At 48.9% G+C, this 12,669-nt stretch overlaps 1 protein-coding gene across 5 annotated transcripts in view; it reads left to right on the forward strand.

Moving 5' to 3' along the window:
• LOC142074829 (sorting nexin-2-like) overlaps positions 1–12,669 on the forward strand; it is a 69,888-nt gene that overhangs the window by 33,188 nt on the left and 24,031 nt on the right. The window lies entirely within an intron of this gene.

A 12,669-nucleotide genomic window follows, 5' to 3' on the forward strand; every position in this document is an offset into this window, starting at 1 on the left:
GGTGGATTCTGGAGTCTGTATGCAGCTGCCCAATTTTTGTGTAGAAATGGAATAATTCCTGTTAATAATAGGAAATGTAGACTTATTCATAGGGAGAGTCATAGTTACCTCTTTTCAAACAGGTCACTTCTTAAAATTGAGGTTGCAGAGATCCAGTAAGCAAAACTTTCTTCATCAGCTTACTTACTCGTTGTGATTTTTAAGGCATTAAATCACTTCAGTGCAACTATTTCATATAAAATTGACTGCTGGGCAGGGGGAAGGATGAAAGAAACCTTTAGTCAGTTGAAACTATAATGGCCTTCTGATGACTAATGCAGCTAGTGCGACTAGCTGTATTTTGATGTAAGAGAGAGCAGATCTCTGTCACCCAGCACTGGCATACAACTAGTATTGTTCAAATACCTTTGCTATGGAAGGGTGTCACAGGAGAAGAGTCAGAGATTACTCAGACAGATCTGATCTAGTAGTTAGTTTATTGAGTTCTAATCAGTAAATTTAGGTATGTAAAATATTTAATAAGTACAGATGGATTGGCGGTAAGTACTCTACTATTTACTACACTTAAAGTTAGTACGGGTTACAACGGTCATCGCATAAGCTTACTATACGTATCTAAATGTTACATGCATGCAAAAAATGTCACTTGCCAACCCATCAATGCCTGGTGTCAGGTAAGGGATCTCTCAGCCTTGAGGGGTAACCTTGAGAGGCATCCCTGCTCAAGGGGAGATCACCACTGCGCAGCCAGCTGCTACGGAGGGAGAGCTCAACGGACCCTGATGGCTGCAGATGTTTATAGCGTAAAGTGGTTGACTCGTAGTCAAGTTTTCTGCTGTGTTCATGCAGTTTCTGCTGCTTATCAGCCCAGTCTCCAGCCAAACCATTTTTGTGGTTTTGGTGCTGGGTTCTCGCCGATAGCCTTGCACAATAGGATTAAGTTTGGTTAGGCCTACTTGCTGAGCATCTGCCTGGACCAAAGTTCAGTTAGTTCAAACAGGAGGAGTGTACCTGTCACACTCTCCACCCCATGACTGCAGTCATAGAATCATAGAATAGTTTGGATTGGAAGGGACCTTTAAAGGTCATCTAGTCCAACCCCCCTGCCTTCAACTAGATCGGGTTGCTCAAAGTCCCATCCAACCTGACCTTGAATGTTTCCAGGGATGGGGCATCTACCACCTCTCTGGGCAACCTGTTCCAGTGTTTCACCACCCACATTGTAAAAAATTTCTTCCTTATAGCTAGTCTAAATCTACCCTCTTTTAGTTTAAAACCATTCCCCCTTGTCCTGTCGCAACAGGCCCTGCTAAAAAGTTTGTCCCCATCTTTCTTATAAGCCCCCTTTAAGTACTGAAAGGCTGCAATAAGGTCTCCCCAGAGCCTTCTCTTCTCCAGGCTGAACAACCCCAACTCTCTCAGCATTTCTTCATAGGAGAGGCGTTCCATGCCCCTGATCATTTTCGTGGCCCTCCTCTGGACACGCTCCAACAGGTCTATGTCTTTCTTGTGCTGAGGGTTCCAGAGCTGGACGCAGTACTCCAGGTGGGGTCTCACCAGAGCAGAGTAGAGGGGCAGAATCACCTCCCTCGACCTGCTGGCCACGCTTCTTTTGATGCAGCCCAGGATACGGTTGGCCTTCCGGGCTGCGAGCGCACATTGCTGGCTCATGTCCAGCTTTTCATCCACCAGTACCCCCAAGTCCTTCTCGGCAGGGCTGCTCTCAATCCCTTCATCCCCCAGCCTGTATTGATACCGGGGGTTTTTCCCGACCCAGGTGCAGGACCTTGCACTTGGCCTTGTTGAACCTCATGAGGTTCACATGGGCCCACTTCTCGAGCTTGTCCAGGTCCCTCTGGATGGCATCCCATCCCTCAGGCATGTCAACCGCACCACTCAGCTTGGTGTCGTCTGCAAACTTGCTGAGGTTGCACTCGATCCCACTATGTCATTGATGAAGATATTAAACAGTACTGGTCCCATACGGACCCCTGAGGGACACCACTCATCACCGATCTCCATGTGGACATTGAGCCGTTGACCACTACCCTCTGGATGTGACCATCCAGCCAATTCCTCACCCACCGGACAGTCCACCCATCAAATCCATACCTCTCCAGTTTAGAGAGCAGGATGTTGTGGGGGACCGTGTCAAAGGCCTTACAGAGGTCCAGATAGATGACATATGTAGCCCTTCCCATGTCCACTGATGTAGTCACTCCATCGTAGAAGGCCACTAGGTTGGTCAGGCAAGACACGCCCTTGGTGAAGCCACGCTGGCTGTCTTGAATCACCTCCCTGTCCTCCATGTGCCTTAGCATAGCTTCCAGGAGGATCTGTTCCATGATCTTCCCAGGCACAGAGGTGAGACTGACCGGCCTGTAGTTCCCCAGGTCTTCCTTTTTTCCCTTTTTAAAAATGGGGGTTATGTTTCCCCTTTTCCAGTCAGTGGGAACTTCACCGGACTGCCACAACTTCTCAAATATGATGGAGAGTGGCTTAGCAACTTCATCCACCAGTTCCCTCAGGACCCGCGGATGCATCTCATCGGGTCCCATGGACTTGTGCACCTTCAGGTTCCTTAGATGGTCTCGAACCTGATCTTCTCCTACAGTGGGTGGTTCTTCATTCGCCCAGTCCCTGCCTTTGCCTTCTGCGGCTTGGGCGGTGAGGCTTGAGCGCTTGCCGGTGAAGACTGCGGCAAAAAAGTCATTGAGTACCTCAGCCTTCTCCATATCCTGGGTAACCAGGTCTCCTGTTTCCTTCCGGAGAGGGCCCACTTTTTCCCTAGTCTTCCTTTTATCCCTGATGTACCTATAGAAGCTTTTCTTGTTGCCCTTGATGTCCCTGGCCAGATTTAATTCCATCAGGGCTTTAGCTTTCCGAACCTGATCCCTGGCTGCTTGGACAATTTCTCTGTATTCCTCCCAGGCTACCTGTCCTTGCTTCCACCCTCTGTAGGCTTCCTTTTTGTGTTTGAGTTTGTCCAGGAGCTCCTTGTTCATCCATGCAGGCCTCCTGGCTTTTTTGCCCGACTTCCTCTTTGCTGGGATGCATTGCTCCTGAGCTTGGAGGAGGTGATCCTTGAATATTAACCAGCTTTCTTGGGGCCCTCTTCCCTCCAGGGCTTTATCCCATGGTACTCTACCAAGCAGATCCCGGAAGAGGCCAAAGTCTGCTCTCCTGAAGTCCAGGGTAGTGAGCTTGCTGTGCACCCTCCTCGGTGCCCTAAGGATCTTGAACTCCACCATTTCATGGTCACTGCAGCCAAGGCTGCCCTTGAGCTTCACATTCCCCACCAGCCCCTCCTTGTTGGTGAAAACAAGGTCCAGCATAGTACCTCTCCTCGTTGGCTCCTCTACCACTTGGAGAAGGAAGTTATCATCGACGCATTCCAGGAACCTCTCGGGATTGCTTATGCCCTGCCGTGTTGTCCCTCCAACAGAGATCGGGGTGGTCGAAGTCCCCCATGAGGACCAGGGCTTGTGAACGTGAGGCTGCTCCTATCTGTCTATAGAGGGCCTCATCCGCTCGGTCTTCCTGGTTGGGTGGCCTGTAGCAGACCCCCACCATAATGTCACCTGTCCCTGCCCTCCCTTTAATCCTGACCCATAAGCTCTCGGTCGGCTCCTCATCCATCCCCAGGCAGAGCTCCATGCACTCCAGCTGGTCATTGACATAGAGGATGACACCCCCTCCTCACCTCCCCTGCCTGTCCTTCCTAAAGAGCCTGTATCCCTCCATCCCAACACTCCAGTCATAGAAGCCATCCCACCATGTCTCCATGATGCTAATAAGATCATAGCCCTGCAGGCGTGCGCACGTCTCTTAACTCCTCTTGTTTATTCCCCATGCTACGTGCGTTTGCATAGAGGCATTTAAGTTGGGCCCCCGATGAAGCTGTCTTACTGGCTGGAGTTCCTTTGTGCTGCTCTTCAGGTGTTCTCCTGCTGACCTGTGATCCTTCTCCAGGCTCTGGGCATCTCTTGCTGGCCCTGGCATCAAACTGGTAGGAGTGGGGTGGATTGATGTTCCCCTCCCCTAGCAACTTTAGTTTAAAGCCCTCTTCACCAGCTTGGCAAGCCTATGACCAAAGATGCTCTTCCCCTTCTCTGACAGATGGACCCTGTCAACCCCCAGTAGACCAGGTTTCTCAAAGCGAGTCCCATGGTCTAAGTAGCCGAACCCCTGGCTGTGGCACCAGTCCTGTAACCATTTGTTGATTTGCCAGATTCGACTGGCCCTTTCAAACCCCTTCCCTTTGACCGGGAGGATTGATGAAAAAACTATCTGCGCTCCAGAGTCCCTTACTGCCGCTCCCAGGGCTCTGTAACCCTTCTTGATAGTCCTCAGACTGCTCCTGGCTGTATCATTGGTGCCCACGTGAAACAACAGCAGCGGATAATAGTCAGTCAATCCACTTTACTTCCCAGAGTGGTGGTACGGTCACCTCTTGCCTCTGTGCCATAAGTATAGGGCGGTAAAGATATCACTTCTTGATAGGCTGGTAAATAAGTTAATATATAGATTTGCTGATTCTTTAATATTGACATGTTCACTCATAGCTATTATATGTTGAGATAAGCACCATAATTTGATATATAAACAAAGGGTTAACAATAAACACAAAACTACAAAGATTAACAAGACTACAGTTGGGTATGTCATCAAATTCAAAGCTCCAGTTGCTGTTGGCAACCATCCAAGGAGAGTTTCCCACCAGTGATTTTCTCCATCTTTCTTCACTCTTTCTAGGACGCAGTGTATCTCCTCTGCATCATGATGGACGGTAATTAGGGTTCTTTGTCCATTGTTTCAAACTCATTTTAGCAATTGACACAGGTCATCGTGTTGCAACAGTTTTCTTACCAATGTGAGATTCATTCCAGTGGGGGTAGGTAATAAATCTTGATACAACTGTCGTGGTTTAACCTGGCAGCAGCCAAATACCACGCAGCCGCTCACTCACTCCCCCCACCCTCAGCGGGACGGGGAGAGAATGAGCGGCTGCGTGGTATTTGGCTGCTGCCAGGTTAAACCACGACAGTCCTTTTTGGCCCCACGTATAGTTAGATTGTAACAGTTGGTGGGTTGTGACAGGAGCTGAATAGTTAGTTGCATCCCATAATTTTAGTAAAATTGCAAATACAGATATTTGAGTGATTGTGTGCATCTACAGTGGTGGTGTCTATAAATAGAAAATCACAAAGGGTTCTCATACAAACACATCCATTTCCAACATATACAGGTACAGTTTCAGGGTTTTCATCGGGATGTATTTCAAAATAACAAACATTTTGTTCAGTGTCAAGACAGACATCTTGGGCCTTAATGGTATTACTTTCACAAATAAATCCTTGTTGTTTCTGTACAACACGTATCAACATCAACAGGTTGCCATTTGTTCCCATTTTGTTGGGCCCATACTCTATGTTCTAATGGATAGAGTACAGTTCCATGGTGATTTAATCCCAGCGCAATGATTGGGTATATGGTGGATTCCAAAGCATTGTGTATTTATAAAAACCAAAGCTGTGGCTTATTGTCGGTAGGGTCATAAGTGAAGTTGACTAGATACTACCAAGATTGGAAATCCTTTTCAAATTGAGTCGCATTATCCCAAATTACCTTTCAAATCTCAGTGGGCAAGGTGCCCTCATTGCCTTCCCTTATAATTGCTGCTATATTAGATTGCACCCATAACTGAGCTTGGATACAGCTAAGAGCTAGAGAAACATTTTTCTGGGTGATGCCAAGTGCGTCTACAATTAGTTGGTGATCCTTCTCATTAATTCTTTCCCATTTAGGCAATATATCAGATAAGAGCCATTGACTAGTTCCCAGTGCCAGCAAAGAAGATCTGAATGGATGTTCTAGTTTATACAAATCACTTGTTGACAAGCTTAATTTGCTAAAACTTCAGCATCTATGTTGTTTAATACCCCTAATCCTGTTCCCAGGATGCCAGTCACATCTCTCCTTGCTCGTTTTGGAGAGGTGAGGGTTTGCCCATGCAACCATGGTAACCACCCTGTATAGGATGTATTTAGGAATGGTGAGCAGGTAGGTTTAATTGCAGAGATATTAACCTGTATTGATAGTTCCACTTGCTTGAGGGACCATGAAGGATTAAATAGCACTTTTTGCTGGCCTGTATATTTAATAGCATAAGGTCCAATTTCAGAAATCTGTGGGGATAAGGTTTCAACAGTCTTATCGGGGGTCTCGGAGGTAGTAGGATGCATTGTGGACAGATTGTTCTGTCTTTTGTTTCTATCTGATTCGCCATTTTAATAGTTAAAAGGGTGTTTCTGTTTGTGTAGTTTAACATGCCACATCTAATAAAGATGGTTCTGCCTTGTGGGGTAATAAAGTGATAGTTCCCTTCCACCTTTTCAGATTTTTGCTCCTTACTGTATTGTTGGCTAATGATTTTTATTGTTAAATTTTGTGTCGGATTTCCCAATATTCCTGTATTTCCAACAATCTTAATCTTATGATTCAGAATGTACTGCAGTTACCATATTGATTAGTACAAATAAAAGAATTGGGAGCTTCTACCCCGTGTGTCAGGCTTGTCGATGTATGAATCAGATCTGGTTCATGTTGGAGATGATTACTCCTGCACGAAGGATAAGTATTCTTCCGGTGGTTGACCCAATCTCCAGGGAAGGTGTTTTGGTATTGTCCCCGGTACTGTTCCTGGAAAGGGAAATAACACAAGTCTCAGCGGGGAGACTCTGGACTGGTTATCCCTTCTAGTGAGTGGCTAGGGTGTATCCACCTAGCGCTAATACAATGTTTAGCTCCACTGCTGTCTTTTGTTTCGTACAGTGCTTGCCAAATGGCAGCAGCAGCTTGTCCAACAATTCAGCCAGTGTTGCGTGAGCTATAGTGGGTGAATGTTTATAGCCCTGAGGAAGTCTATTAAAAGTAAATTGTATCCTATCCCAGGTAAAAGCAAGTCTTTCTTTATCTTCCTCCTGTAGCGGCACCATAAAGAACATATCTTTGACATCTAGTACCGCCATCCAGGGGTGAGTGGCAGCCTGAAGGGTGGCGGTTAATGTAGCAATGTTTGGGATAGCGGCCATAAGAGGAGCGGTGTTTGCATTTAACTTTCGATAGTCTATGACTAGCTGCCACCTCCTGTCTGTTTTTTTAACTGGCCACACTGGGGAGTTGTATGGGGAGTGTGTTTGGGAAATAATGTGTCTTTTTTCTAAATCAGCTATGACCTCCGCAATACCCATCCGAGCAGCAGTGGAGATAGGATACTGAGGGACATAAGTTATTTTTGAGTCAGGCAGCGTGGGTGCAGCTTGCAGCAAGCGAACTATCCCAGTTAACTGACGCCCACTGGTAGCTGCTAATTTTCGCTCAGCTAACCAAGGAGACTCCAGGCGGCCAAACAACCAAACACTACCGTCCGGCAATTTCCAGGCTTGTCCTTAGAATCATAGAATCGTAGAATCATTAAGGTTGGAAAAGACCTCTAAGATCATCAAGTCCAACCATCAACTCAACACCACCATGCCCACTAAACCATGTCCCTACGCGCCACATCTACACGTCTTTTAAATACTTCCAGGGATGGTGACTCAACCACTTCCCTGGGCAGCCTGTTCCAAGGCCTGACCACTCTTTCAGTAAAGAAATTTTTCCTAATGTCCAATCTAAACCTCCCCTGGTGCAACTTGAGGCCATTTCCTCTCGTCCTATCGCTAGTTACTTGGGAGAAGAGACCAACACCCACCTCACTACAGCCTCCTTTCAGGTAGTTGTAGAGCGCGATGAGGTCTCCCCTCAGCCTCCTCTTCTCCAGGCTAAACAGTCCCAGGTCCCTCAGCCGCTCCTCATAAGACTTGTGCTCCAGGCCCTTCACCAGCTTCGTTGCCCTTCTCTGGACATCCTCCAGCACCTCCATGTCCTTCTTGTAGTGAGGGGCCCAAACCTGAACACAGTATTCGAGGTGCGGCCTCACCAGTGCCGAGTACAGGGGCACGATCACTTCCCTACTCCTGCTGGCCACACTATTCCTGATACAGGCGAGGATGCCATTGGCCTTCTTGGCCGCCTGGGCACACTGCCGGCTCATGTTCAGCCGGCTGTCGACCAACACCCCCAGGTCCTTTTCCGACAGGCAGCTTTCTAGCCACTCTTCCCCAAGCCTGTAGCGTTGCCTGGGGTTGTTGTGGCCGAAGTGCAGGACCCGGCACTTGGCCTTGTTGAACCTCATACAGTTGGCCTCAGCCCATCGATCCAGCCTGTCCAGGTCCCTCTGCAGAGCCTTCCTACCCTCCAGCAGATCAACACTCCCGCCCAACTTGGTGTCGTCTGCAAACTTACTGAGGGAGCACTCAATCCCCTCGTCCAGATCATTGATGAAGATATTGAACAAGACTGGCCCCAAAACTGAGCCCTGGGGAACACCGCTCGTGATCGGCCGCCAACTGGATTTAACTCCATTCACCACAACTCTCTGGGCTCGGCCGTCCAGCCAGTTTTTTACCCAGCCAAGAGTGTACCTGTCTAGGCCGTGAGCCGCCAGCTTCTCTAGGAGAATGCCGTGGGAGACAGTGTCAAAGGCTTTACTGAAGTCCAGGGAGACCACATCCACAGCCTTTCCCTCATCCACTAGGTGGGTCACCTGCTCATAGAAGGAGATCAGGTTGGTCAAGCAGGACCTGCCTTCCATGAACCCGTGCTGGCTGGGCCTGATCCCCTGGTTGTCCCGGACATGGTTTGTGAGTGCCCTCAAGACAATCTGCTCCATAATCTTCCCTGGCACCGAGGTCAGGCTGACAGGCCTGTAGTTCCCCGGATCCTCCTTCCGGCCCTTCTTGTAGATGGGCGTCACATTGGCAAGCCTCCAGTCATCCGGGACCTCCCCTGGTAACCAGGACTGCTGGTAAATGATGGAGAGTGGCTTGGCAAGCTCCTCCACCAGCTCCCTCAGTACCCTTGGGTGGATCCCATCCGGCCCCATAGACTTGTGAGCGTCCAGGTGGCATAGCAGGTCGTTAACTTCTTCCTCTTGGATTATGGGGGGTTTATCCTGCTCTCTTTCCCTGTCTTCCAGCTCAGGGGGCTGAGTACCCTGAGGATAACTGCTCTGACTATTAAAGACTGAGGCAAAGAAGGCATTAAGTACCTCAGCCTTTTTCTCATCCTCAGTGGCAATGTTCCCCCCCGCATCCAATAGAGGATGGAGATTCTCCTTGGCTCTCTTTTTGTCATTAATATATTTGTAAAAACATTTTTTGTTGTCTCTCACGACAGTGGCCAGGTTGAGTTCTAGCTGGGCTTTTGCCTTTCTAATTTCCTCTCTGCACGACCTAACGAGATCCCTGTACTCTTCTTGAGTTGCCTGCCCCTTCTTCCACAAGTGATAAACTCTCCTTTTTTTCCTGAGTCCCAGGCAGAGCTCCCTGTTCAGCCAGGCCGGTTGTCTTCCCCGCCCGTTCTTCTTAAGGCACATGGGGACAGCCTGCGCCTGTGCCTTTAAGACTTCCTTCTTGAAGAATATCCAGCCTTCCTGGACCCCTTTGCCCTTCAGGACTGTCTCCCAAGGGACCCTCTCGACCAGTGTCCTGAGCAGGCCAAAGTCTGCCCTCCGGAAGTCCATGGTAGCGGTTTTGCTGGCCCCACTCCTTACTTCACCAAGAATCGAGAATTCTACCATTTCATGGTCGCTAAGCCCAAGCCGGCCTCCGACCACCACATCTCCCACCAGTCCTTCTCTGTTTGTGAACAGCAGGTCAAGCGAGGCACCTCCCCTGGTAGGCTCACTTACCAGCTGCATCAGGAAGTTATCCTCCACACACTCCAGGAACCTCCTCGACTGCTTCCTCTCTGCCATGTTGTATTTCCAGCAGACGTCTGGTAAGTTGAAGTCCCCCACGAGAACAAGGGCTAGCGATTGTGAGACTTCTGCCAGCCGCTTGTAGAATATTTCGTCTGCCTCCTCATCCTGGTTGGGTGGTCTATAACAGACTCCCAGGAGGATATCTGCCTTGTTGGCCTTCCCCCTCATCCTTACCCACAAGCACTCGACCTTATCATCACTATCATTGAGCTCTAGACAACTGAAACACTCCCTAACATACAAAGCCACCCCACCGCCTCTCCTTCCTCGCCTGTCCCTTCTGAAGAGCTTATAGCCATCCATTGCAGCACTCCAATCATGAGACTCATCCCACCATGTTTCCGTGATGGCAACTAAGTCATAGCTACCCCGCTGCACAATGGCTTCCAGCTCCTCCTGTTTGCCGCCCATGCTGTGTGCATTGGTGTAGATGCACTTGAGCTGGGCTATCGATTTCTCCCCCAACATTGGTGTGCCACCCCTAGGCTCATCTCTAGTGAGCCTGGTTTTATCCCCATCCCCCTTCGAACCTAGTTTAAAGCCCTCTCGATGAGCCCCGCCAACTCATGAGTGAGAATCCTTTTCCCCCTGTGAGACAGCTGAACTCCATCTGTCGCCAGCAGGCCCGGTGCCATGTAAACCTCCCCATGATCAAAAAAGCCAAGATCCCGCCGATGGTACCAGCCTCTGAGCCACGTGTTGATCAGGTCTGTTTTCCTGTTCCTTTCAGTATTCTTCCCTGCCTCTGAAGGGATTGAGGAAAACACTACCTGTGCTCCTGATCCTTCCACCAATCGCCCCAGTGCCCTGAAGTCCCTTTGGATCACTTCCGGACTTCTCTCCGCAACCTCCTCACTGCCAGCCTGTATAACCAATAGTGGGTAGTAATCAGAGGCCTGTACCAGACCAGGGAGTTTCCTAGTAATGTCTCTAACCCAGGCCTCAGGGAGGCAGCAGACTTCCCTGTGGGATGGGTCTGGTCGGCATATTGGGCCCTCCATCCCCCTCAGAAGGGAATCACCTATGACAATTACCCTCCTTTTTTTCTTAGCGGAGGCAGTCGTAATGTGTGGGGCTGACTGACTCGCCCTGGGCAACCCCCTGGATGGACCTTCATCTACATCCTCATTTGCCTGGCCCTCGCCCCATATCTGTTGTGTAAGGGCAACTGGGAAGGTGAGGGAGGCCGGGTGGGGATTCGCCTGGCGCCCTGAGCAGGGACCTGTGTCCATTTCACACACACACCCATCTCTTAGGTCCCCTCCTTCTGCCTGGTGGCAAGAGGGTAGGGGATTCTCTGCTTCTTGTGGAGCCTCCATCTGCTGCCTTTGTCTCAGGGATGGTAGGGTGCGGCTCCACCAATCTATCTCCCTCTCACACTCCCTGATACTCCTTAACCTCTCCACTTCCTCCTTCAGCTCTGCCACCAGGCTGAGCAGATCATCCGCCTGGTCACAGCGCACACAGGCGTTGTCTCTGCTGCCCTCCGGTACAAGTGACAGGCTCAGGCACTCCCTGCAGCCGGAGACCTGGACAGCTGTATGTTTGCATGAGGGCTCCGTCTGGGTCGCCACATTCCTTCTGGCGATGGCTTTCAGCTGAGTGGTCCTTGTAATATGTCAAAGCCTAAAATGTTTTCTTTGCCTGGAACTACTGCTAATTGGAGCCTTGATATGCTTTTCTCCCCAGGCAATAACAAGTTTACTTTAGCTATGGGGCATATCTTACTTTTGCCGGTAAATCCTGTTATGTTAACCCTTTGTTGGCTGGGCTTAACGTTAATTCTTTGGGCATCCAAATTTGAAATTATTGAAATTTGAGTTCCTGTGTCAATTAAAAATTTTACTAGCTGTCTTTGGGGGCTGACTAGGACATAAATGTGAGGGCCGTCTGTTTTATCCCATTGATAAGCTTTCATCAGGGCGTTTATGAGATTGGGGGTCTACAGGGGCAGAGATAGGGTAATTACCATATGCACCCTGTTGTTCATAGCCTGAAGGCAGGCTGCTTTTGTAACAGCAGTAGAAAGTTCGCTTAATGATCTTATTGGTATAGCAGTGGGCTCCCTCCTAGCCCGAGGGTCTATGCCCCGCTGCCCAATAAGCTATTTGGTGCGTGATAGCATGTGGTTCATTGTTAGGGTCTGGTCCCCCTGTTAAAAATACCCCTGGCCCCCAAAAGCCATCCGCTTCATCTTTATTTAACATAATACGATCTCCCCCTGTCAGGGAAACTCACCTAAAATATTCAGTTTCACTTTCGCCAGGCTTCTGCCCATATTTTTCCTGCAAATTAGCTAATTCAAGGGGGGCCCAGGGAATGGTTCTCGTCATATTCCTTTGGTTACCCCCCTGGGGCCCTATGGACGCCTCAGTTTTAATAATAGGGGCCACCTTAAACTGCGATTCATCTAACTCACTCTCTTCACTACTCTCATCGCTAAATTCCTGGTCAGGGTCCCCCCATATATCTCTGTCCCAATCTTCCAGAGACACGATTAACTTACAGATCTGTACAGGGTCTGGGGGATTGGGAGCCCGGTTATCATTATTTCTAGTTTGTCCTCTACTCTTTTTCGCTTTTCCTTTTCCTCTCCCAGTTGTTTAAGCAACTGTTGTATTTGCAGAGATAACAGCATTTCTTTTTGCTTTCTTTCTTCAACCTCATCTTGTAACATTCTCATTTCCTTTTCTTTGCATTTCTTATACTGACATGCTGCTTCCAAACACATTCCCAACATCTTGCATATTATTCCCTTTTCTTTACCATTTTTCAGTTTCCCTCTCGCGAGGTTTAACTGT

Source organism: Calonectris borealis, chromosome W (genome assembly GCF_964195595.1).
Source record: "Calonectris borealis chromosome W, bCalBor7.hap1.2, whole genome shotgun sequence".
Taxonomy (NCBI): domain Eukaryota; kingdom Metazoa; phylum Chordata; class Aves; order Procellariiformes; family Procellariidae; genus Calonectris; species Calonectris borealis.